This window comes from Neomonachus schauinslandi, chromosome 1, assembly GCF_002201575.2.
Source record: "Neomonachus schauinslandi chromosome 1, ASM220157v2, whole genome shotgun sequence".
Lineage (NCBI taxonomy): Eukaryota > Metazoa > Chordata > Mammalia > Carnivora > Phocidae > Neomonachus > Neomonachus schauinslandi.
This window is the reverse complement of record NC_058403.1, coordinates 163031238-163056951: the sequence shown is the minus strand read 5'-3', so window position 1 is coordinate 163056951 and position 25714 is coordinate 163031238. Positions and strand designations below refer to the sequence as shown.

At 49.8% G+C, this 25714-nt stretch overlaps 1 long non-coding RNA gene across 1 annotated transcript in view; it reads right to left on the bottom strand.

Moving 5' to 3' along the window:
• Nucleotides 1-24718, bottom strand: part of LOC123325110 — a 75469-nt gene extending 50751 nt beyond the window's left edge. The window contains exons 1-2 of the long non-coding RNA XR_006540227.1: nt 24702-24718; nt 19290-19334 (exon numbers count right to left, since the gene is read on the bottom strand). This is a non-coding gene — a long non-coding RNA (uncharacterized LOC123325110). The remainder of the gene's footprint in view (nt 1-19289; nt 19335-24701) is intronic.
• Between the last annotated feature and the right edge of the window lie 996 nt (nt 24719-25714).

Sequence of the window (25714 nt, the reverse complement as noted above, 5' to 3'; positions counted from 1 at the left end):
TCCTGAGTCCAAGGCCCATAAAATGGGAATGCCCACCTGGCTGGTCCCCGGGCCAGGCTCTGAAGCCACTCACGGTGTATGAAGCCTCACCCCCCACACCCCCGCCCCCATCCCCGAAGAGGAGGACGAATGCAGGGAGAGAGGACCTGACCCGGAGTCAGAGAGCCTGGATCTGGCATGGCTCTGCTCTAGACAGGTGGTCAGACCTCTGGGCCTCAGTTTCCTCCCTGGCTGTGCAATAACAATGAACTAGAAGGTCTCTACAATATTTTCAGTCTAACATCTCTGATCCTCCCCCTCTTCACCCATACCCAAGGCCAGTAGCTGAGCAAAGCCATATAGGGGAGGCCCCTCAGAGACAAGGAGGGGACGCTCATGAGCATGCACCTGCCACAGAAACTTGCACAGGACAGCAGAGAGGGTCCCAGTGGGGACCCACAAACCCATGACTTGGGCAGAGCCCAAACGGAGACTGACTGGAGCTCAGGGTTGACGTGCGACTTAACGCACTTCTGACCCATTTAGGAGCAATCCCTCAGTTCCCCTCCAGCCTGCCAGGGAGGGAGAGGGGTTTGCTTCATTTTCTTCATTTCCCCCAAGTAAGCCTGCTCCTGGGCATGTAAATTCATTAATATGGGATTACAGGGATTACAGGCTGCCGCACCCCGAAGGTGACTGAGGGCACACTTGAGGGGTCTCACCATGCAGAGAAAGAAACCAAGGCTCAAGCTCTCCCCAGAGAGCAGAAGGAATGCTGGCTTGAAGCCCCCTCAGAGCCCCCTCTGCCCCTCCCACCTGCATCAAAAGGGAGAAAGCGTGGGGAAGCGTGCTCACCTCCTGGTCACCGAAAGGGTGGCTGTTCTGGAATCCCACCCACTCCCTCTTTCTCTGTCGTCTGTGGACTTCTCAAGCTCAGACTCTGACAGTGCCGGGAGGGTAATAACAGGACTTCTGGCTGCAGAGCACTACCCCAGACACCAGGGACTAGGGAGCCCATTTCAGGAGGCACTGGGCGATGTTATGCTCCCTCACAGTGTGGGAAAGGGGTTCTGGCTCCAGCTCCCTTTCATGCCTGCTAGTTCCCTGGAGGAGGGGAGACTCAGCTCAGGGCCATTGTGTCTTCAACACCCAGCCCCCTGGCACTTGCAGACCCTGCTCCCTTCTAACCAAGACAGAAACAGAGAGGGAGGGAAGGAGGGAGGCGGAAGGAGTGAGAGGTGAGGAGAGAGAGCATAAGCAGACCTCAGGCCACAACAGCTGAGTAGAGTTTAATCACATTATTACTTTTTCTTTGTATTTATTAGCTTCTATGTGTGACAAGTGATATTCTATTCCATTTAAGTGCATAATAAAGTTTACCTTTAGAATAATGTCCTGGAGTACAGTGGTGAACTGACAAAAGCAAGAGTTAAGTGGCTGAGAGTGCAGTTTTCAAATATGGTGAAAAACGTAATGTGGAACACGAGCGCCCGCCCGCAGCTGGGAACATTGCTGTGGAGGACAAATGCCACCCTTTGCAGATGGGCAAACTAAGGCCTGGCAAGGGGAAAGACCTGCCTCGGGGGAGCTCCCAGGCCACACCCAGGACCAGCCCTGGGAGCCTCCCTCCTCCTCCATTTTGGGGGCTGTATCCTTTCTCTTTGCTCTGACTTCTCAGCTCCCTCTCTCCAAACCCTATGAAGCTCCATTTCTCCCCATCCTTGTTCTGGTCGAGGGACAGAAACTGGAATTAGGGAGAATTCACTGTGAGGTGTATTAGAAAGAACTCACAGCTGACCGCAGTCCCAGGTGACTCTGCACTCACAAGCTGAGCGCGTCTGCACCAGTGGCTCACCTTCTCTGAGCCTGGCCTCCTTTCCTCTGCACGAAATGATAACGGCGCCACCCCTCTGGGGACCGTCAGAAGGCCTCAATGATCCAATGCCTCTGAAATGCCTAGCACTGCGCCCAGTGTTTGTATTTGGCAGATGCTCGACAAAGGTGAGTTCTCTAACATAATAGTTTCTTTTCAAAAGGAGCGCAGTGTTGCTGTGGATGTCCTTGGTATATTCAGTGACATTCCTGACAGCAGATGAGAAGTCTTAAAACCGCTTTAAAAATAGATTAGAAGTCATTTATAATTTGTACACTCATTGTTGGAATGCAAATGATGCTGCTAAAAGCCTGCTCTCTTAAATGGGCTTGTTCAACCATCAATCTGCTTAGCAAATCCTTTGCTTCTCTCGAGTGCAGGTAAAATCCCGTTGCAAGAGTTCAGAAGAGCAGAGCTCAGAGACTGGCTCCTGGGGATGAGATTTTATTAGGCAGTGCCTATGGGGCCTGGGTCTCCCGTGTGTTCTCTGCCCACCCCCTCCCCTGACTGCCACGGCATGGGGTGGAGGTGGGGAGAACTGAACAGAGCTGATGTGTGCCCAGATTTCTCTTCTGGCATTAAGCACCAATCCATCTTCTCTTTTAGCCTTTCTAGGAACAAAACACAAACTGACATCCAAGCAAGAAACTTCTCAACTCTCAGACCAAAGAGCAACCAAAAGAGAACAAAGATCTTAGAGGCCCTTGGAAAGTGGGTGAGATCTGGGTGGGGGTGTAGTTCTGAGTCTTCAGCCCTCCCTCTCCTGAGAGCTGCATGCTTGGCCAAATGGCATATCTTCCCTTGGGTGTCCCACGGGCATCTAAACTTAACATGGCCCAAACCAGACTCATTGGCCCTCCTCCCTCTGCCCCCACGCACTTCTCCCAGATTCCCCACTTCAGTGAGAAGCAGCACTGAGTCATCCCTGTGGGCCAGGGAGCTGGCAGGCACCCTGATCTCCCCTCTCCTGTACTCTCCAATCTGCAGAGATGTGATTCCTCTTGAGTCCCTCCTCTCCTTCTCCCCACCGTCTTGACCCTGGCCACCAGGACCTCCTGCCTGGAGTCCTGTGAAGCATCCTGCCCTACCTCTCTGCCTCCATGTGGCAGATGTGGAGGGATGGCCACAAAACACACTCGCCGTCTCTTTCAGTCCTCTGCCTCAAACTTCAGTCTGCTCTAACTTTTCAGACAAGCGTTGATTGATTGGGTCTGCCATGTGTGCTGGGCCCTTGCCCGACTGTCAGACACAGGCCTGCCAGCACAAAGCTTCATCTCCTCTTATGCCGCCCCACACCCCACTGTTAGAGTCTAAACCAGAGGCTGCAAACTGGCAGCCCCCGGGATATTTTGTTTGGCTTTCCCAGTGTTAGACCAATGTTTCGAAGTCAGGAGATTTCACATAAAAACTCGGGTTCCTGGCTTCTCTTAAAAACTTAGGAGACCTGGCAACACTGGGCCAGCTTTCCTTCACAGCAACCATTGCCTGAAGCTGAGTCCTACTTCCCCTTTTGAGCCGTCAAACACCTTCCAGTTGGCCACAGTGCCCCCTGCTCCATATTGTCTTACCCAGCCTGCTTCTCTCACTTAGATCATGTGCCTGAGCTCTGTGGATAGTAGAACCAGCTCCTCCTCATCTTTCTATGTAGTTTCTCCAGGGCATCTGACTATTCTTGTCCTCAGTTTTGGCCTGCTTGTCCCTCCTCCCAGAATGCCCTTTCTCACTCTGACAGAGAAACACCCCCTCCTTTGCGACTCTACTCTAGCACTCCCCTTACTTCTTGACAGAATGCACCTCAGCCTTCTGTGCCCCCACTGTACCCCGTATCTCCTTCCCAGCATCTCTTGCACCAAAGTACCATTATTAATACTTGTGTCTCTCCCATTAGAATGTGAGCCTGGCCCTTATCTCTGGAGCATAGCACACTTACTCTCTCACTAAATAGGCCCATAAAAATTTTTGATGGGTGGATGGACAGATGCTAAGAATAACTAAACAACAGAATGAGCCTGTGTGCTAGGCTTTGGACTAAGCATTTTACATGTGTTATCCCATTTAATGCTCAACAGAACCCAATGTAGGAGACTATTATTATCCCCATTAAATGGATGGAGAGACTAAGCCTGCAGTGAGGTGCAGGATCTGATTGCAAAGTTGGCCTGTTCACTATCGCTGAGCAGTTGTCTCCTTGCCCCTGTTAGGCTCAGATTCTTTCTTCCTACCTGATGAGTCATTGCCCAGAGGGACCATGCTGGGGGGAACCTGGACAATGGCTCCAGGAACCAGGCCTGGGCATCAGGAAAGAGGTGCCCCATGTCCCAGGAGGCCTCAGCTTGTCAGGAAGTATCAGGAAGACCTGAGGACTCCACCATCCAAGGTGGCTCAGGGCATCAGGGTCATCCTGAGCAGCACCAACACTGGGCTGCTGTTTCCAAAGGAGTTGTTCAGGGTTCAAGTCTGGGCTCTGCCACGTGTGAGCTACATGAGACCTCAGACAAGATGCTCCATCTCTCTGAGCCTCACTTTCTCCCTGTAAATGGGGGTAATAACTATACCCACATCTTGAGCTGGAGTAAATGTGCAAAGAGACGGTGCATGCCAAGTGCCCAGGCCTGTTTAATAGATGGTGGTGGCAATTCTTGGCACAGTCTCTTGGGCAAAGCCGCAATATGCACCATCCAGTTCCAGGACCCCGGCCTCTGGCTGGCAGACGGGGTGCAGATAGGAGCCTGGACTGTGGTCCTGTACTGGTCTCTATAGTGAAATATGACAGGCTGCACTTCAAATTCTCCTGGCTATTGTATCGGGCTGCAGGTCCAGTTCCTTCTCCTCAGTTAATGCCTGTGGGTGAACATGTGTGCGTGGGGGTGTGCATACGCATGAGTGTGAGCACTGGGGGCGTGTATCTGTGTGTGTCTCTTGAGGCAAATGTGTCTATCCTTACAACACTGGTTTAGATCACTAAAGTGTGCATATGTGTATATTCATTGCATACCGGCTTATGTGTAAGACCCTCCCTCCTATGCCTACTCATGACTCACTGAGAGCCTGGATAGTGTCTGCCTTGGTCACTGCTGTATCCCCAGGGTCTGGCACATCATAGGTGCTCAATAAATCTAAGTATGATGAACAAGTCTACACACACACACACACACACACGCATACACACACACATATTCCTTTGCTGTTCCCAATCACTGTTATGTTTTTTAAAAAAGACTTAATTTGGTAATCCTGTGATGAGTCTCACACTGCTTTCAAGGGTTCTGTCTTTTTCAGCCTCACCCAGAGGCTGAGGTACACTACTAGCATGGTGGTTGGTGGAGGGGGAGGAGAAAGCCTTCATCTGAGTCGGCCAGGCTTGGCAGGGACCCAGTTCTGCCTTGTGCTAGCTGTGTGACTTTAGCCAGTTGCTTTACCTCTCTGATCCCCTTGTGTGACGACCGAATATGTCTGGGCAGTGGAAAGCCCAGCAATGGAGTTATCCGTCCCGGTAACTCTTACCTGGAGATCCCCCCACAAGGCTGGGCACACCTAGACTCCAGCACTGGGGCCTCCCACCTTAGAAACAATTTCTCTCCAAAGTTTTTCTTTCTCCTACCTGCAAAGTTTTTTCCCCAAACCAAGCAGAATTCCTGGCCTCCCGGAAGAAGAGTCAGTGGTGGGCCAACGCAATGCTCAATGAGCCAGCCTGCAGTCTGCCCCCCTCCCTCTGGTACCATGTCTAGGGTCTCCTGGCACCTAGCCAGGCCACAAAGTCATTCTGTATGTCCAATTTCAAGTTGAGACGCTGTACTACCAACCTGCCCAGCAGCATTCTCATTTACTATTTGGCAAACCTGCCCTCAGCAGAGACATGGCACCCCTTTCTCATACCTGCACCCAGGATTATTTAGGCCCAGGCTGTGAAGAAGAGGTGAAGCATGTAGTAGGTGCAGGGTAAGATCTTATTGTCTGACTGCTGGCTGATATCACAAGTTCAGTGACCACACTGGGAGGGCTAGCAATCTGGAGGGTGAGGGCATGAGAGATCTGGCAGCTCCAGAGGTTGTACCATGGAGCCTGCTGGCATAAGGGACTGAGGATGCCTGCGGTGACACCGTCTTGAAGTGATATCCCTCTAGCATCTCTAGCTCCCTATGGCCACATTCAAGCTCATTACCTCTCCTCTCTTTCCATCTCCACCTGCAACTCTTCCCTCCTCCCCTCTCCCATCGAGAGGCCCCCATCATCCAGTCTCCACGGTCCACTCTGAAATCATCCCAGACTCTTCCCTTCCCCTCACAGTTGGTGCTCCACCCAGCCTTGCCACCCAAACTCAGAAAAGAGCAGAGCTGTCCCTGATTCTCTACCTCCCAACCCCACTACCTTGGTCTAAAGCATTGGCCTCCATGAATTAAAGGACACAGTTTTTTTTGGGGGGGGGGGGAGTCATCTCCCTGTGTCCCTCCTCATCCCATCCACATGGTAGCCAGACTGAGTTTTCTAACATGTAAAACTGACCACATCACACCTCTGTTTTTAAGATCTTCAATGCCTCTTGTCAGCCTATATGATCAAGTCAAAACTCCTTTGCCTGGCATTTGAGGCCTTCACGACGTGGCCTTATCAGTCTTTTCTTCTCATCTTCTGCAGCCTCTCCTCAGGCCTGCCGAGCCTGTCACTACACACTATCACATTTTTGTATGTCCAAACCTCTTTGCAGTCACCCATAACATCTTGGCTGCCTTTTGTCCTCTGAAGAACTCCTACTCATCCTTCAAGACCCAACCCAAATGGCCCCTCCTCTGTAAATTCTTCTCTAGTACTCTGAGGCCCAGTTGGCCTCTCCCTGCCCCTGGCAGACCCTCGCCTATCGTACATCTTATATATTACAGTTATTTAAGCAACCGTCCTCCTGGCAAGACTAGGGGCACTTCTGGGTAGAGGCCTCATTCTAGCTCTCCTTCAACCCCCTGGTGCCCAGCAGGGAGCCTGGCATGTACGCGGCCCCCAGAAAACATCTGGCAAAGAATGAAGGAAGGAGCTAAAGTCCTTCGGGGAAGTCCTATAACTGCCTTGTTTTGGGTGTGAGCCAATAGCCACCTTCCTTCCCCAGAATTCTAGGCCACCTCAAGTGTGAGCAGAGCCAAGTCCTGCTGCGGCTTCATAGAATCACCAGGAACAGGCTCTTGAGCTGTTTCCTCCTTCAATCTCAGCAGCAACAGCTTTATCAGCTTTGTTTTTCTGGACGTCTCAGAGCTTGGGTCTCCTTCCTGGCCTCCGTGGGTGCATGGCACTTGCGGACCCTCACTTACCCTTCCAAGTCTGCCCGGGGCCAGCTGTGCAGGAGGAGCGGGCCTCTCCCGTGCGCCAGGGCTCTGAGGCTCCAGCCCGGAGGGTCTGCAGGGTGCGGAGCCCTACGGAGCTCTGGCTGCAAGCAGCAGAGGCGGACAGAGCTGCTGCTGCAGAGCCCGCGGCCGCCTCCACCCAGGACTGCGGCTCTGGCAGCCACAAGGAGCCTCCCAGCCTCGATCAGTCCTGCTACTACAAGTCTCCTCGCGCGCCTGGCTGAAGCTGGGAGCTTTGCAAGTTTGAATAAAAAGAAACGGTGACTAACATAACATAATAAAATAAAATTAAAAAAAAAACCCAGGAAATTTAAAGAACAACATCTAACACAAGGCCCTCAGTGGGGGCTGGAGAGCAAACCATTTGCCAATACAGGAATGCCAGTGGATGGGGTGGAGGAAGGGCCTCTGATGGTCTGTGTGAGGGAAGGCCTCCCCCCCCCAACCCTGCCCCGTTCCAAATAACTGAAGGTTAACCCTATAAGAACTAACTCTCTTACCTGGAAGGTTTCTGGTTTTGTTTTAACGGGAATGGGTATAAAACTCACAACGTGCCGTGGATCTCACTTGTGATTTAAGCATCTTTGGATGACTTGGGGCTGATGAGGTGAACCTCACTGGGACACTGCAGTGCCTTCAGTCCCTGGGGCGTGGGCCATGTGACCTGACACCGAGTGAGCCATGCTACTGGGTCACTCCTCAATGACCCAAGCTCCCTCTCGTTCAACCCCTACCATAGTGCTGCTTGGGAAGTCACCTCACATTCCCATTGGGCTCGTCGCAGTTCAGGAAGAACCTGTGACTCAGTCTACTCTCCCTAACCATTCCTGGTTCCTTTGCTTCTCCCCATCTGCCTTTTTTCCTTCTTGTGTCTCTCTTAACTCTTTTTTTTTTTTTTTCTGACCCACTATTCCAAGCTCTGGCATTGGAGGTCTGATGATTACATTCTTCAAAACCAATTCCTTCAAGCCCTGACCAATCAATTTTGTTCTCTGGTCTCCTAGAGCCTCTCATCCCCTTTGCTTATTCTTAGAGGGGTCCAATTTAGGAGCATTTCCAGGACCTTGGGGGCTTTTCCAGGATTTGAGCCAAGGGATTCCTGAAGTGGGGTCTGACGTGAACTGCATTTGAGGAGAATGGGCCTTTGGGGCTTGCAAAGATGATGGAGGGGAGGGAGAAAGGAAGAGCCAAGCCAGTCCAGAGACAAGGGCAGGATCAATGTCAGAGACCCAGGCTGGAGGGGGAGGGTGGGTGTGCATACCACGTAGCAGCAGGCAGACTCTAGACCCAGGCTTGGGGTCCTGTGGACCTAGCTTCCCACTCTGCTCCCCCCACTTATTGGCTGGGGTGTCCCGGGCAAGCTACTTAACCTCCCTGAGCCTCAGTTTGCCTGCATGTGAAACAGAGAGAGTGATGCCCACAACCTCCTGAAGTGGTGCAAGCCTCAAGTTAAATAATGTGCACAAGACTCCTGGCATGGTACTCTATTCCCGACAGCTGCTCAGGACGCGTGGTTTGCTCTCTTAACTGTCCCCTCCTTCAAATCTTCTAAGGGACTCGTGGAAGACACCAAGAATGAGGTAAGGAAGTTCCAGAAAGCTGTGAAATATGACCCATAGCCAGGAACCAGCCCAGAAGGCACACAAGTCAGGGTTTCTGGAAGTTAGCATTGAGCCCCCCTGGGAGAGTGGAGTACTCACTTTTCAAGAACTGGCCCTGCGCTTGTCCAATGTGGATGGGCAAGAGCTGGAGGGACCAGGCATGCCCCAGCCTCATGAACTGCCTGCCTCTAGATCCTAGGCATTCCAAATCTAGGCCTCTGGCCCACATTTACGAGCCCCTTCCTCTGGGGCATATCATTAAGTACTTTTTTTCCTTCTAGATGCTTCTCCCCATGCAACCTGAGATTAAACCACCAACACGTTGGCTATATGAGAAGAGTGAGGAGAGTGACATAGTGGGGTCATGGATGTCCAGATAAAGCGAATGGCTTGACAGATTCCAAATTAAGAATGTTCTAGGCCTCCCTCCTCCCTCCCTTTCCAAGTGTCTGATGAACTGGGATTCCTAATATTCTTCTTGAATACAAAGATGACCCTCCATCCTCCCAAATCCATGTAACACCTTGGGTCTTATTCCTTCCCCATCTGCTCTTTTTTCTTATTCTTTCCCTCCTCCTTCCTTCTATCCCCCCTTCCATGGTGTATAAAAAGATTTAGAGAGGAAATATCAACAACGGTTGGAGGGAACCTTGGCCCGATCTCTCTGGGTTTCAGTCTATTCCTCTGTGAAATAGGGAGGGCCCCTGCAAAGTGTCTGCATCAGGCCCGGCAGAGCCACGCACACTGCTGGAGAGACCAGGGGGAAAGCTCCCTCAGCAATCACAAAAGGTTTCAGAAGCACATCGCACCAGGCTGGCCTCCCTGTGCTGTCCTCAGCAGGTGGCATGTAGTCTAAATCAGCCAGGATGTGCCCATTTTACAGGTGGGAAGGGAACACCCATTGGCTTACAGGTGTTTCAGAACCAAATAGCTGCCAAAGCCCACCTCAGAAAGCATTCTCCTTATTTTATCTGTCTGTCTGTTAGAACTGGTGGTTCCCGTCTACTCCTGAATGATGCTAGTTTCTGCTGGGCATTTCTGCTAAATGCTTTCTCCCCAAATGTTATTTTACGTCACGACTGTGCACTCTGGCAGGGGTGGGCAGGGCCCACTGTTTCTGTTCTGCAGACCAGGGGTGATGAGAACTTCCAGTGGAGGCACAACCCTGCCCTGGGGGAGAGTGTGGTAGGGGCGGAGTGGGCTGGCTGAAGGGCAGGCAGGGGTGTGTTGGATCCACACCTGTCTCTTGGCCCGCAGCCCCCCATCCCCATACACCACTGGAGACCAGCCCCCACCCTCTTCTCCTCCCAGGCTCTCCCTTGCCTCAGCCTGCCAGCCCTTGCATCCGTGCCCAACCCCGGTGGAGACGTGTTAGCCTCCCCTTACTGATGAAGACAGCCTGAGGGGTTAGGAGCCTGCTGGAGGCCACACTGCCAGTGACCTGAGCAGAATGGCGTTCCAGAGGGGGAACTGGGTCCCTCTCCTGAGTGACTTAGATGGGACTTAGGACCTGTCCCACTCTTGTTCCAAATGATTCTGCCAGGCCCCCCTGCCCCCAACTCAAAGAGGCTTTTTTTGTCTCTGTTCTCATTTCAGCCTATCCCCCTGCTCCCTTTTTACCTTTACCTGTAAAAATCCTTTACAATCTGCCTTAACTTCTATCTCTGGCGATTCCTAAGAGTGTGACCTCGGATAAGTGATTCATCCCCTACAAGCCTCAGTTGCCTTGTCTGTAAAATGGGGACAATACCAGTACTGTGAGGATTAAATGGGAGAATGCATTTCAAGGGCTCAGCATGTTCCCAGGCACATGGGAAGGCCGGTAAGCCACAAAAATGCCTCACCCTGATCACCCCCAATCAGTAGTGATTTCTCCTGGCTCTACACCTGTCATCCCACATCCCACTTTTCTCCCTTTGTTCTACTATGTGGATAGTGACTCCTGTGTCTTGTCTCCAGCCACACTCTGAGCTGCCAGAGGATGCCTCTAACTCCTGGCCCCGAAGTAGGGACACAGTCAGCACCGGACAGCTCCCATGGTAACCCTTACAGGCCTGACAGCCCCTCGGGGTGGGGGGGGCCCCTGCCCTCTGTCTGCACTTCCTCATCAACCATTCCCACCTTGGTCCCCTCCTTAGGCAGCTACTGTCACCTCCCCTCCTCTGAAGCCACTCAGCTCAAGGTCATTGCAGCCCCTATCTTGCCAAGTCCCATGGCCATTTCTTGGTCCTCCTCTTACTCAACTTGCTGCATTTAGCACTGACTTTATCACCCCTCCTTGTGAAACACCTGCCTGGGGACCCAGTGCTCTCCTGCCTCTCAGACTACTCCTCTTCTGTCTCCTCTGTGGGCTCCGCCTCCCCCCACCCCCCAGCCATAACTGTTGCAGGCACAGAGCTCTGCTCTTTTCTCCAACTACATTCACTCCCTGAGTTATCTCATCCAGTCTCGGGGCTTCAAATATGATCTATATATTGATCTCTCCCTGAGCTCCAAACTCCTAGATCCAACTGCAAACTCCACACTTGGATGTCTAATGAACATCTTAAAGTCAACATGTCCAAAATATTACCCTTCATTTCCCCCAACCAGACCTACTAGCCCAGCCCCCATCCCTGGCCTCCAGTCTTTTGTTAGTCTCAGTAAACGGCACCAGCATCTACCCTGTTTATAAATAAGAATATGACTAACTTTTGTCCCTGGTTCCTGGTAGGGAGACTCTAAATCCTCAGAATTTCCCTAGTGATAGAGGTGTCTTTTATTGTTCATGAACCCCTGGGACTACACCTGGGTTTATGCTAATAAGCTGAATCAGGATGGGTGCTGGATACCAGAAAGACCATTAGACGTTATTAGAGGACTGGGGCTCTGAGCCAGGGGAGGGAGGACGGAGACTGACTTTAATCATGTGGCTAAGGAATCAGTCACTCATGCCAACATAATGAAATCCTAATAAAAACCCTAGACACTGGAGCTCAGTGAGGCTTCCTGGTTGGTGAACAATCAATGTGCCAGGAGGTCAGACAGGTCTCTGGTGGGACCCTGCCAGACCTTGCCTATGTGTCTCTTCATTTGGCTGGTCCTGATCTATATCCTTTATAATAAAACTGTAATTGCAAGTATAGTGCTCTCCTGAGTTCTGAGTCATTCTAGTGAATCTTCAAGCCAGAGAGGGCTATAGGAACCCCCATATTTATAGCCAGGCCATCAGAAGTGTGTTAGTCTAAGGACCCCACTTGCGGCTGGCATCTGAAGTTGGGGCAGTCTTGTTGGGAACTGTGTCCTTCAAGTTGTCGGGTCTGTGCTAACTCTGGATGGTTAGGGTCACATTTAAATTTCGCACCGTAGCTGGTGTCAGAACACACCCCAGCAGGCATCCATTCAGAATGGGGCCACTTCTCCCCACTTCCACGGCCACCATCATCTCTCACCTAAAAACCACAGCAGCCTCCTCCCCAGTCCCATGGACTCTACTTCTATCCCATGCAGTCTCCCCTCCACAAAGCAGCCAAGGGGTTTCTGTTCATGTGCAAGTCAGCACCCCTCCCCCGACTCCCCTCCTCAAAATCTCACATGCCCCATCCCCACCTGGAATTAAGGCAAAGTCCTCATGATCTAGCCCCTCACCAAGCTCCTGGACCTCACCTCCCACCACTTGCTGGTCAGCTGCTGGAAAATGTATCACACGGATGATGTGCTGTCTCAGAATCTTTTGCTTTGCAGTTGGCTGTTACAAGGATTTATTTACATAGGTGTGGAAGGAATCACAACAGGGTTGTAGAGTTCAAACAGTTTGAGCAAAAGAAAAAAAATGTTTTGTTAGCAGGCAACAAACAGATGCTCTGAAAGCAAAATGTGCCAGGTCATTTACTTCAAAAGTTACCAAGAGATTGAAGACAAAATACACAATTGAGAAAAATGCACTGAAGGTGGACTCTCCTAATTTGGGTTTTAGTTTTGTCTTTCCCATTTCTGAGTTGTGTGACTTTGGGCAAGTGGCATCTGCTCCCTAAGCCTCAGTTTTGTTATCTGTAGAATGGGGAGAATACTAATACCTCCTGGCCCATGTCCCAGCATCACTGTGAGGGTCCCATGAGAGGCAGATTGGAGAAGGCCCATTTAATGTTATTTAGTTTATGCCTGTGTTAATATCTATCAGGGAAGGAAGTCTCAGGACATTTGGACAAGGAATAAAGAGTCAGTACCGAGTGGATGTCTAGGAATAATGGTGGATTTTCAGTCTCCCAGGAAAGGTACTGAGAGAGGAGATTTTGCTGAGTCAGAGGAAAATGCTAAACCCAGTTTTTCTGCTTGGTGGGTCAGATTTTCTTAATCAACCATCCCCCAAGAACTCTGGGATGCTGGGCACTGTCCTAGGTCCCTGTCTGGCCCCTGGGTCTCGGGCAGGCAGCCCCTTCACCTCTCTGGACCTTGAGGTCCTGCCGTCCCCGCTGGCCGACGTGCTGGTGTCACAGCGAGTGACAAGCCCACTCAGGGGCCGGCGGTTGGAATGTTGGAGCTCAGTGTGGGGTGAGAGTCTGGCAAAAGCACCCCCAAATATCTCTGCAAATGTCCTATTCTCTGCCCTTGCCTAAATCCACACCTGGAGTCATCCTTGCTCTCTCTCTCTTTCTGTCCACATCTTGACAGTCATTCCCTTCTGTCTCCTTCTCATCATCCACAGCCACCATCGAGGCAAGGTGACCACCGTTTCTTGCCTGGACAACTGCATCAGCCTCCCGCTGATCCCCCTCCTGCTCCTAGCCATCCATGCTTGGCATAGCAGCAGCCAGAGCAGTCTTTTAAAAACACAAATCTGGGACGCCTGAGTGGCTCAGTTGGTTAAGCGGCCGCCTTCAGCTCAGATCATGATCCCAGGGTCCTGGGATCGAGCCCCGCACTGGGCTCCTTGCTCAGCAGGAAGCCTGCTTCTACCTCTGCCTGCCACTCCCCCTGCTTGTACTCTCACTCGCTCTCTCTCTCTCTAGCAAATCAATAAATAAAATCTTAAAAAAACAAAAAACACAAATCTGTTCGCATCGCTCCCTGACTATAAGCCTCGGGTGGATTCCTGATGTTCTCAGACTACCATCCAAACCTTGACAATGGTGGCCTTATGATGCTGTCCTCCTGCCTTCACCTCTCATCTCACCAGCAGCCCCCTTACTCTCTGTGTTCTGGGCATGCTCAGCTTCTGCATTTCCAAAGCCTCTCCCTCACTGCAGGATCTCTGCACAGACAGTACCTTTGCAGGAATCCCTTTTCTCCTTATTTGGGCTTCCCTTTTCCTCACCTTCATCTTGGTCCATCATCGAACATCTATGACCTGCTCAGACAGATGCATCCTCATATATTCTCCAATTTCACCTCAAATAAGCACCTCCTCAAGGAAGCCCACCTTGATTCCACCACCCCTCCCCCACCATCAGGCTCTCCTAGCAGACTGGGGGCTTCACAGCATTCATCATTTTATCATTATTATTTTGTTACCCACTTTAGGCTATAAGCTCCATGAGGGTGGGGACCAAGTCACTCCTCTCTCACCAGTGCCACACTCATAATAGTAACTTGATAATTTGTAAAATTTTACAGACTCACCTTGGAATCATTTTTGAATCTTTTTTTTTTTTTTAAGATTTTATTTATTCATTTGAGACACAGAGATACAGAGAGAGAGAGAGAGAAAGCATGAGCAGGGAGAGAGGCAGAGGCAGAGGGAGAAGCAGGCTCCTCGCTGAGCCAGGAGCCCGATGTGGGGCTCGATCCCAGGACCCTGGGATCATGACCTGAGCTGAAGGCAGACGCTTAACCATCTGAGCCACCCAGGCACCCCATTTTTGAATCTCTTATGCTCCAACTACTTATGCAGCTTACATCCAACCACTGACTATATCACCAATCTTACCCCACCCACACTCACTGAGAACCACTTCTCAGCCCAGTGAAGCCTGGCAGTGAACAGGGAGATGTGCAGATCCCCATGACAGGTTATGTCAGTGCTCTAATGGGGGGCTGAGCCCAAGAGGAATGTCTGTCTGTAAGGTTAAGAAAAGCTTCAGAGTAGAGGGGCTCCGTGAATGGGGCCTTAAAGGATGCTTAAGAACTTGCCACGCTGGAGATGAAGCAGAGGGAAGGGCATGGAAAAAGGCCCGGAAAAATGAAATAGTGCAAACATCTCCCAAGTCTTCCTCTGCAGCTCCACTTTTAGAACTTATATCAAGACCCTACCCTCATCCCAGCACTTCAGCAAAGACTACCTAACTAGATTTTCTGTTGCAGTCTCTCTTAACTTTTGTTCTCATTCTGCTCCACCTTTGCTCCAGAGCCTGCTGCAGCTCCCTACTACCTTCCACTTAAATCTAAGGTGCCTGCCATTGGATGCCTGCCTCAGCCTCTCTCCAGCTCTCACACTACTCTCCAACCTAATCATCTTTGCTTCTACTAAACTCAACACCCACAACCTCCCACATCCAACTTGCTCATCTGTTCCTTTTCTCCACCATTGATCTGATAAATCAGTTTCACTTTTGAGTTGATGCTTAGAAAAATTATTTAAAAATTTTGAGTTTTAATGTCCAGAAGTCCATTTGAATGATTTGATTGTTCGTAGCCAACTTGCTGGTTCTCACCACAGTAGATGTGCTTGAGAATTTCTTAATAAAATTATCTTTTTGTATGCTCAACTCTTTCTTTTGCCTTGACCTTCAGCAGCCAATCTGTGGTGGCTGGACACAACCAGGAATGATCGTACTCTTGCTGCTGGGTCTTGCTGGAGAGTTGAGGTGCTTGCGTTCAGTGTCTGCGTCACACCTCCCTGGGGGCCTCCTAAAGGCAGGGACAATGTCTTCTCCATCAATATCCCAGCTCCCACTCCAGCTTTAAGTTCCATGCTCTGCAAAATACTGGCCACAGTCACTGGGAATAGACTGTCCCTGTTATAGGCTGAAGTGTGACCCCCAAATTCATGTGTTGCAGTCCTAACACTCAGGACCTCAGAATGTAGCTGTGTTTGGAGACAGTGTCTCCAAAGAGGTAATTACCGTAAAATGAGGTCCTTAAGGTGGGTCCTAATCCAATAGAATGGTGTCCCTTTTAAGAAGGGGAGATTAGGAAAACAGTATGGAGGTTCCTCAAAAAGCTGACTCAGCAATTGCACTACTGGGCAATTACCCCAAAGATACAAATGCAGTGATCTGAAGGGGCACCTGCACCCCAATGTTTATAGCAGCAATGTCCACAATAGACAAACTATAGTAAGAGCCCAGATGTCCATCCACAGATGAATGGATAAAGAAGATGTGTGTATACACACACAACACACACACACACACACACACACATAGGAATATTGTGCAGCCATCAAAAAATGAAATCCTGCCATTTGCAATGACATGGATGGAACTAGAGGGTATTATGCTAAGTGAAATAAGTCAATTAGAGAAAGACAATTATCATATGACCTCACTGATATGAGGAATTTGACAAATAAGAGAGGATCATAGGGGAAGGGAGGAAAAAATGAAACAAGACAAAACCAGAGAGGGAGACAAACCATAAGAGACTCTTAATCTCAGGAAACAAACTGAGGGTTGCTGGAGTGGAGAGGGGTGGGAGGGATGGGGTGGCTGGTGATGGACATTGGGGAGGGTATGTGCTATGGTGAGCACTGTGAATTGTGTAAGACTGATGAATCACAGACCTGTACCTCTGAAATAAATAATACATTATATGTTAATAATAAAAAAATTAAATTCACCTTAAAAAAAAAGGGGAGATTAGGACACAGACAACGCAGACAGAGGTATGACTAACCATACGAGAACACAGGGAGAAGGCAGCCATCTAGCCAAGGAAAGAGACCTCAGAAGAAACCAAACCTGCTGACACCTTGATCTCAGACTTCTGGCCTCCACAACTGTGTGATAATTAACTTCCATTGTCTAAGCCACTCTGTCTGTGGTATTTTATTATGCCTCTCTTAATAAACTAATACAGCCCCCAAAACCAGCTCTCTCAGAACCACAGTTCAAGGGATGGAAGAGCATTATGTGGCACTGACATTGGTTTTAGTTTAAAAAAATGTTATAAGGAAAAGAATGCTTTAGAATGAAAAGTAACAATATAACAATTTTTTTCTATACAGCAGACTGACAAAATGTACACACACACACACACACCCGGGTGGGGGGGATAGGGAATTTTTTCTTAATTGTAACTGCTCTTTGAGAAACAGTGAACATTCCACTGTGGAAAATTAGAAATGCAGAAAAGCACAAAGCAGAAAATAGGTCACCTGTTAACCCCCCGACATACACACACTTTGGTATCTGTTTCTCCAATCTTCTTTCTTTCTCTGCTCTCTACCTTGCTTACTTGTTTCTTTCTACCCATTTTTTAAAAAATGTAGTCAGGATAAATTTTGGCAAATCGTCTTTTCACATAACACTGAAACATGACCATTTTCCCCTACATTATTAAAAATTCATCTCAAACCATATTCAGTGGCTGCCCAGAATCTTCCACTATCTGCATGTGCCAAAATGGGCTCCCCCAGTCCCCCGCTGCTGGATACACACACTGTTTTCTATTTTTTGACAAACATAAATAATGCTGTGATAAGCATCCTTGTAGATAAATCTTTGTACACATCTTAGGCTATTTCCTCAGGGCAAATTTCCCAGAAGTGGAATTACTGGTTACTTACATTCTGAAAGAGGAAACTTTTAAAAATTCTTAAAACTCTCTAGTAAATTATGCCACTTTAGGGAATTTATCAATTTCTGACCACACATATTGAAAGCTCCCTAGAGTCTGTATTGTAATTTTAGACATCTCAAAAAAAAAAAAAAGCAAAGAAAGAAAGAATAAAGAAAACCTAGCTTATCTGGCCACAGTCAATGCAACAGAATGACGTCCATCCCTGGCTACAATGAAGTTTCCCTTCAAGTGAGAGCCTGCTTACTTAGCAAGGAAAGGGAAGAAGGTGGAGCTTTGACTGAGGGAACAAACCAAGTCCACTTTATTTTCAAAAAAAAGGTCATGATTTGGCTCTCTAGCTCACCACTGCAGCAGAATTGGAGGAGACCATGTTCACCTCTGACAGCTCCTAATCCTTCCCCAGCTTCACCTTTTGCTTCTCCATCAAAATTTACCTGTCCCACATCCCAGTTCCCTGAGGCCCAGCTACTGGCTGGAGCCAATCTGGTCAGATAATTTCTACAATGAACACAAGAAACCTTGGGTCACTAGACCACCCCGGACAGGATCCGGGGGTGGTGGTGGGGAGAATATCAAAGTAGCATGTGTTTGATACATAAAATGGAAAACACAGAAAACTCAAATTGCGTATCCTCTCACAATTTGGAAATAACCACTACTAACCTTCAGTTGTCATTTTGATGGAAGTTTCCAAAGCTTCTTCCTCATCCTCTCCCAAAGAGTGACCCAGATGGTGATTTGGGCAGTGTGACAAGTGGGCGGGAGGGGATGTTGGGTAGGGAGGGCTCTATCCGAACACGCTCTATCCGATCATACCCTGGGGCAACTGCTGATTCCACCTAGGAGTGAAGCCAGCTCCACACACAGCCACCCAGAGGAAGGATGATTTCTCCCAGGATGCTGGGGAAGTAGCAGCCCCAGGCCATTGGCAGGGAATCAAGCTGGCGTGTTCCAGAGAACTCCCAGACAGTCCCTCAAGCAAGGGGCTTGGTCTCCAAATGTTTGTAAACAGATGATTTAGAGTTGAGGGCATGCTTTCCCAGGGATATCATGGTGGTAAAGGTCACAGACCCCAGAGTACTTACCCACCCAGGAGAGGGGCCAAAGATGGCACTCCCAGAGCCAGCTCCACACAGTCACTAAGCTACCAGAAACGTCCTCGGCAGACCCCCAGACCCTTGTTGCCCCTGGCCCTACCCTGGCTGCCCCAGCCTCTGTGCAGGGCTCTTCCTTCTCAATTCCAAAATCAAAAAACCCCTCAGTGTGGCTGACCCCAGCAAGGTAGTGACCAAAAAATAATCAGATGGCATTAAAAGATACTAAAGTATGAATGACTGATATGATAGCCCTGTAACCCACACAAGAATATTGCTTTTTACTGCAAAAGACCATATACTAATCCAGGTGCCCCTGTATTTTGGCAGAATATCACACCGAGGTACAGTGGTCACACACAGGCCCTATGCGGGACTGGGAAGTGGGGAAATCACATTCAGGAAATAGGCCCAAACTGCAGCTTCAGCTCTGCTTCTGGCTTCCCTCCTCCTCCACTGCTACCCACAGGTTTTGGGGAGCGCCTGCTGAGAGCTCCGGTGCTGGGAAGAGGGTTAGGAAGGGCTGGGGTGGCAGGGCAGTAGGGGTGGGGAGAGTGGAGGTGGTACAGACACATGGTCTGCAAATCAGGCATTTCTAAACCGGGTCCAGTAATGGTGCCGAAGTATGTGCCCAGGTGTGAGTGGGTCCCTGAGTCCCTCCAGGTGAACCAGGGGTTTTGGCTCTCACACTCACCTATCTCCTGGGCTGCTCTCAGTCTGCACTCCGGGTGTGGGAAACCTACGAGCAAACGAGACGGAGATCAGAAAGGTCTGTCGGAGGGACTTGTATTTTCCAGGTCACAAACCGGTGGCCAGATTCAGATCTGGTTGTTTAAAATTTAATATTTGAACTGATCCCGGTATTTAGAAATTGAGGGATTTCATGCACAAGTCCGGCTTTCTGACTCCTCTGGGGACAGCTGCACCTCTGGGCCACGGGCCAGCAGGCCAGCAATGGGCTGGAGCCACGTCAGCTGCTTGCTCAGGTCCACAAATCCTCCCCAATCCCAACCTATCTGGCCCCCGTGAGTGCTTGACGGTGACGTCCCTGCTGGGGGGGGGGGTCTGCTGTCAGGACTGCACAGCCCAGGTGTGCTCCCCTTTCAGAGCGGCCTGGGCTCCCTCCCCTCCCTTCCCTTCTCCTGGTCCAGACACATGAACCAGAAGTCTGGAGGGAGAATGCCAGGTTGGTCCCTCAGAGTAATCAAGGGTAAGAAGATGGAGTCAGATTCCAGACATGGTTTTGGTGGGGGCCCTGCTGCCTCCTCTCCTGCATCCCTTTCCAGTACCCTTGCTCTGCAGCTCTGGGGGGCTGAACCAGGCAGGATCCTGAAGGCTTAATAAAGGACCTCTTCACAAAAGTGTGGGCAGGAGTGGTGCAGTTTCCTTGGGGGGAGCAGAGGTGGGGATTCTGCTACCACCACCTCTAGGGAGTGGGAAGAGGGAATGGTTTCTAGACCCAGGCACAGAGAGGACGCCCGGCAGGAGTTGTCACCTGGGGTCAAGGCAAGCAGCCACCCCAAGGTGATCCTGAAGGAGAGAGCTGGAGACTAAATACCCTAACATTTCTCCCCAGCCCCCTCACTTTATCTCCTGCTAGAACTCCCCATTGGCCAAAGCCAACAGGAAGCCAGAGAGGGGAGGAAGCGCACTGATGACTACAGGTCATCTCCTAGGGCACAGGGCAGTGAGGAGAGGGTGGAGAGTCGTCTCAAGGGGCAAGCGGCAGATGTCCAGCACAGTGGCCCTGCCTCTCTACACCCTGTTCATCCTTAGGACCCACATCCTTCAGAATCTGAGCCAAGGCTAACCAGGTCCTACCAAGTGTCAGGAGCTCAGTGCCACCCTAACGACTCATTAGTTGACATGTCTCCGTTCTGCTCACCTGGACTGAGCCCTGCTCAGCCATCCCCCAGCACCTGGAACCCGGCCCACGCCCTAAGGTCCTCTTGCCACCTCTGCCTGTTCTCTTCCACTGGACACTCTTCAAATTCCTCTCACTATGGAACCAGACTGTCCCCTTCCTGGAAAGACAGCCAGCCCAGAGTTCACAGAGGCCGGGAGCAGAGCTGCAGGGAACCTACAAGCATGAGGCTGACACAGAGCAGTCATGGAGACAAAGTGGTCACCTGAGAACTCCCCTCCCTAAAACTCTTCTGGGAAAAACTTGAGCCTGACAAGAGGCAGCCATGTGCACAATTTCATAGAAGCCAGAACCAGAGCTGACTCAGGAGATCACCTGCTCTGGCATCTGCTTTGTACAGATGGAGAAACTGAGGCCAAGAGATGGGTGGGCTTGCATAGGCCACACAGCCAGAAAGTGGCAGAGCCAGTGTCTGGTTCGCCCACCAACCTATCCCACCAGGGCTTGACCAGGCCAGGAGACTGATGTCAGGCTGGGTTTGCTCAAAGGCGATTTTACAACACTGAGGGATCCCCAGTTCATTTACTCCTCACCCCAACTATCGGAGGCAGGTACTGTTAGAATTCACATGTTACAGATGAGGAAGTTGAGTCCCAGAGAAGTTACCTAACGTGCCTTAAACCAGCACAGGAGGTAAGTTCTAGAACAGAGGCAACAACATTGACAACAATTATAATAACTAGCAACAGGGACTAGGATGCTTTCTCTAGGGTGGCCCTATACTGAGGTCCTCACACATATTATCCCATTAAGGTTTTGTTTGTTTGTTTTTGTTGTGGTGTTTTGTTTTGTTTTGTTTTAACTGGAGAGTTTCCATTAACTTTTTATACTTGGCTAAAACATGGAAGATGTATCATATCTATATTTCCAGCTTGAGATATGATTGACATATAACATTGTGTAAGTTACAACACATTGATTTGATACACTTATAAGTTGCAGAATGATTGCCACCCTGGGGTTAAGTAACATGTATATCTGTAGATCCTGTCCCATAATTACCATTTGTTTTTTGTAGTGAGAACATTTAGGATCTACTCTTAGCAACTTTTGAGTTTTGATTGGCTAAGACTAGCCCTGTGGTTATTTAGATGCCTCCTGACCATTTTATTCCACACATTCACTTTTCTGACCCTCTGTTGGCTCCTTCCCAATGCCTTCAGGTCATAGGAGGGGGAAAGCTCAGCACTGGCCACCTGTCATGCCCAGTACCCTTCTGGTGATGTTCAAGGGGCTCCCCCCAGGCTCAGCTGGACCCACCTGCTTCCCACCCAAGGCCCTGAACTCATGCACATGGTAGCAAGGTCTGGAGCTCTGGGCAGCCAGTCATGCCTCATCAGTGGTGCCCCCATCTTCTCCAACAGAGACTGTTGAGATGAAAGATTGATGAGCAAGCTGTCCTTGCTGGTGAATTTTTAATTACAGAAGAAAGGGGACTGACCCCAGCCCCTGGTCCAAACCAGAACTGCAGGGAGAATGGTTCTTCGGTGTCAACACTGTTAAAATTTCATCCATACCAACAACAGCTGTGAACTCTGTGTCCAAGTTTTTTCTGCCCACAAATAAACGTGAATGCTGAGATGGAGAGTGATTGGTGGGGAAACCAGCAGCCCCCCAACTGGAAAGTTCTGGAGTGACATGAGGGGGAGTGAGACAAGGACTCCAGAAGGCCTGGGGTGAGTCTGGGCACAGGGGCAGTGGGTATGGGAGCCTGAAGACCATGCCAGCTGTCAGTCTACACCTCCTGCCCTTCTAAATTGCAGGTGACCCCACTTCACACCCTGGATCCTCTTACAGTCTACAAGCTGAGACAGAACTGAGCTTGGAGCATGGTTGCTATGTGGGGGCTCCAACCCCAGCCTTGCAGAGAGAGGACAGACCAGGCTTCGGGTCACTGCCCCAGGACAGCAGCATGCCTGTGGGATTATCTACGACTCAGTCAGCCCAATTTCACAAGCAGCCAAGAAAGGGAAACAAGGGCCCACATTCAAGTGTCTGCTTCATCATTTACTGGCCCGTTTTCTTGAGCAAGTCACTTCAACGTCCTGAGCCTCAGTTTTTTCTTCTGTAAGATGGGGATAGAAACAGCTACTGCGGGGGAGGGGCAGTGGTGAAGGTAAAATGGAGAGGATGCAGGGAAAACACGGAGCGCTGTGTCCAGTGCACAGTGAGTTTCTGAAAAATGCTGACCATGCAAGGAAGAATAAACCACAAGCTTTGCTCTCAAACTGCTTATAAAGTAGTGAGGATCTCACACTGGCTAACACAAAACTTGTAAGAAAGAATGGAGTAAGGGTAAAATGGTTCTACAAAACACCTGGAGTGAGAATTTTGGGGGAGGGATCATTTTGACTTGGGGGTAGCAACCAGGGGAGGCTTCTCGGAAGAGGGGACCTAGAAAATATACTTCCAAGTACTTCCACCCTTTGTGAATTCAGGGACTAATTTCCAGTGGGAAGTCTTGCCCAGCCTGAACTTCTCTCTATGCAAATTGGGCATCAATTAGGGTGTATCTGATTCTCAGTTCTGTTTAGTCAATAAAGTCATAAGTCATTAGGTCCCAGGGGCTCTGGACTTTCTAGCTCATGTCCTGCCTCCTCCAGCCCTGGTGGAAGGAAGGAAGGAAAGAAGAAAGGAAGGAAGGAAGGAAGGAAGGAAGGAAGGAAGGAAGGAAGGAAGGGAGGGAGGGGGGAAGGGGGGGAGGGAGGGAGGGAGGGAGGGAAGAAGGAAAGAAAGAATTGCACGACCCACCTATGAGACCATAACTATTAACTAGAGAGAAAAAGCACTTTCTAAGGCAATGCCCAGTGCTGTGTTTTCCCCCTTCTGGGCAATTCTGGCGTGGCCTTTCAGATCTGGGGGTAGGGGCTGGTTGGTGCAAAGATGACCTCTCTCTGCCATGGCCCCAGGCTGGAGCCAAGGCTAGATGAGAAAGTGGGCTTTTTTGTGTCCCTCAACAGAGCTGGCAGCAGCTTTAAGATTTCAAATATCCTTCTGAAATCTGAATCGAAAATGGAACATTTTTTTCCAGTAAATAATACTCTTGATGTCAGTATTGCTGGAGGAGGCTCAGCAGCAACCAGAAACTCAGAGGTGAGGACATGCAGGGAGCCATCAGAGCACAACACAACCCAAACCTGGGTCTTCTGGCTCCATCCACCAGGCCACCCATCTTCCAAGGGTGTGAAGACTTACTTAGGCACTTTAGGCCTTGGCATGAGTGAGAGACACTGTGTTCTGATCATACCTGTTAATGCCACAGGGAAATTCAGAAAGGCTACAGGCTGGGGACTCTACACTGTCGTGGCCTTTGGGGACCCTGGGTCAAGGATGAGGGGTGGTGGAGATGTGGTGGCGGAGTCTGGTGGCAGAAGGTAAGATTAGAATGGGTCAGGGCCCTCTCTGAGTGACAGGCAGCACCTGACTCTCGCCAAGCCCTGGAATGGGACAGCTTCAGATTTCCATATTGGTTTCCCTCCTCGGTCAGGATTTGAAGCAGATACCACCTGGTTTGAGTTACAGATTCCGGCTCATGGCCTGACCCTTGGCTCCTGGGAGGCTTGAAGGGGAGGTGTGAGTTCTCAAGAGAGGCCGGGCCCAGGGCATATTGGGAGGGCTTAGAAGAAAGTGGCCAGGATGGCACCTGGCCTGATGCTTCCAAAGCAGTTTCCTGCTTTGGGGCAGGAGTAGCCCCTACCTCCACTGCCACTCCTTGATTTTGAAGCAGACTGCAAGGAAGCTTCTCCCCAAGGAATGGTTATTCCAAGGGGAGAGTCTCTGTTGGGTCCTAGCTTATATTTAACACCTCTCCAGAGTTTGCTAAGTTCTCTATCAACCAAGGAGAGCTGGCCTCCATCGCTGAGAAGCAAGGTCTATGTAGAATTTAACAACATTAGCAGTTTGCCTTCCTTTTTCAAGTATTTTTACAGTTACTTTCTATTTATGACAGCTGTTACCATTTTTTTTTCCATTTATGGTATCAATAAGGCTTCATCCTAAAATGTATTTTGGTTAAAAAAAGGAGCTCGTTTGAATAAAAACATTAAGTACTTTTCAGTACAGGCGATCTCATCTACAGGTGTGGAGGGAGGTATATGAATGACTGAGTCTGGGAAACATTCATTGAGTCCACCTGCCCACATCAAAGATGGGTACGCTGAGTCCAGATGGGAAGGGCCTTACCCAAGGATACACAGCCAATGAAGAGCAAGAGCTGGGGTGATGCACTCAGGCCCAGGGTCTCCAGACACTTTCTGCTTGGTCATCTCTTCTTTGTAAAGCCAAGCTGTCAACACCTCCCTTAGTGTGGTCCTCACAGTGCAGGAGAAATGTGGCTTTACAGATCTGCTGCCTCCAGGGTATGGGGGGCTCTGCAGAGACTAGAACTGAGACTCTTCATCTTTTTACTCCATGTAGCCATTCACAGAATTGGTGTTCAATGGGAATCTGGTAAAAGGGGTGGGTGGGTGGGTGAATGGGTGAGGGGAAAGACAGATAAGTGGATACATGGAGATATAGATGGAAAGAGAAGGGGAAGGGTTGGATGGATGGATGGATGGATGGATGAATGGATGGGAGAGCCATGGGGTGGATGGGTGGATGGATGGATGGACGGAGAATCAGGTAAGGATGGAAATACAGATGGAGAGACAAGGGGATAGATGGATGGATGAAGACATGAATGAATAAATTGTTTGGCTGATGACTTAGGGTATCCCTCCTCTCTTCAACCCATCCAAGGGTATTTTCATTCTGTTAGAGAACTAGCAAAAATTTCTCTAAGACAAAAGAATTAATGGTGAAATTTCAGATACCATAATAGACTGGTAGAGAACAAACATTTTCCTGGCATTTCCTGACCTCAAGGCAAAGATGAGCAATACTGCCCAGGGAGGCCAGAGCCTCAGCTTTTCATTTTGCTTTTGAAACTCTCTGATCTTGGAAGAATTCCCTCCCTATCCTGGGCCTGTTTCCCCATGTGTAAAATAAAGGGGTTGAATCCAACGAGTCCTACTATCTCAGCATCCTGTGGACCCCCCGGGAACTACCAGAGGCCAAAGCATCCTAGACCATGTCCAATGCTGCCAGCAGGCACTGCATCCATCAGTTGGACTTGGCTTCCTTAAGAGGTGAGCACCTTTCGGCAAAGTGATGTGCTAAAGGCAGCCAGACAATCAAGTAGCCCCTGAGAATAG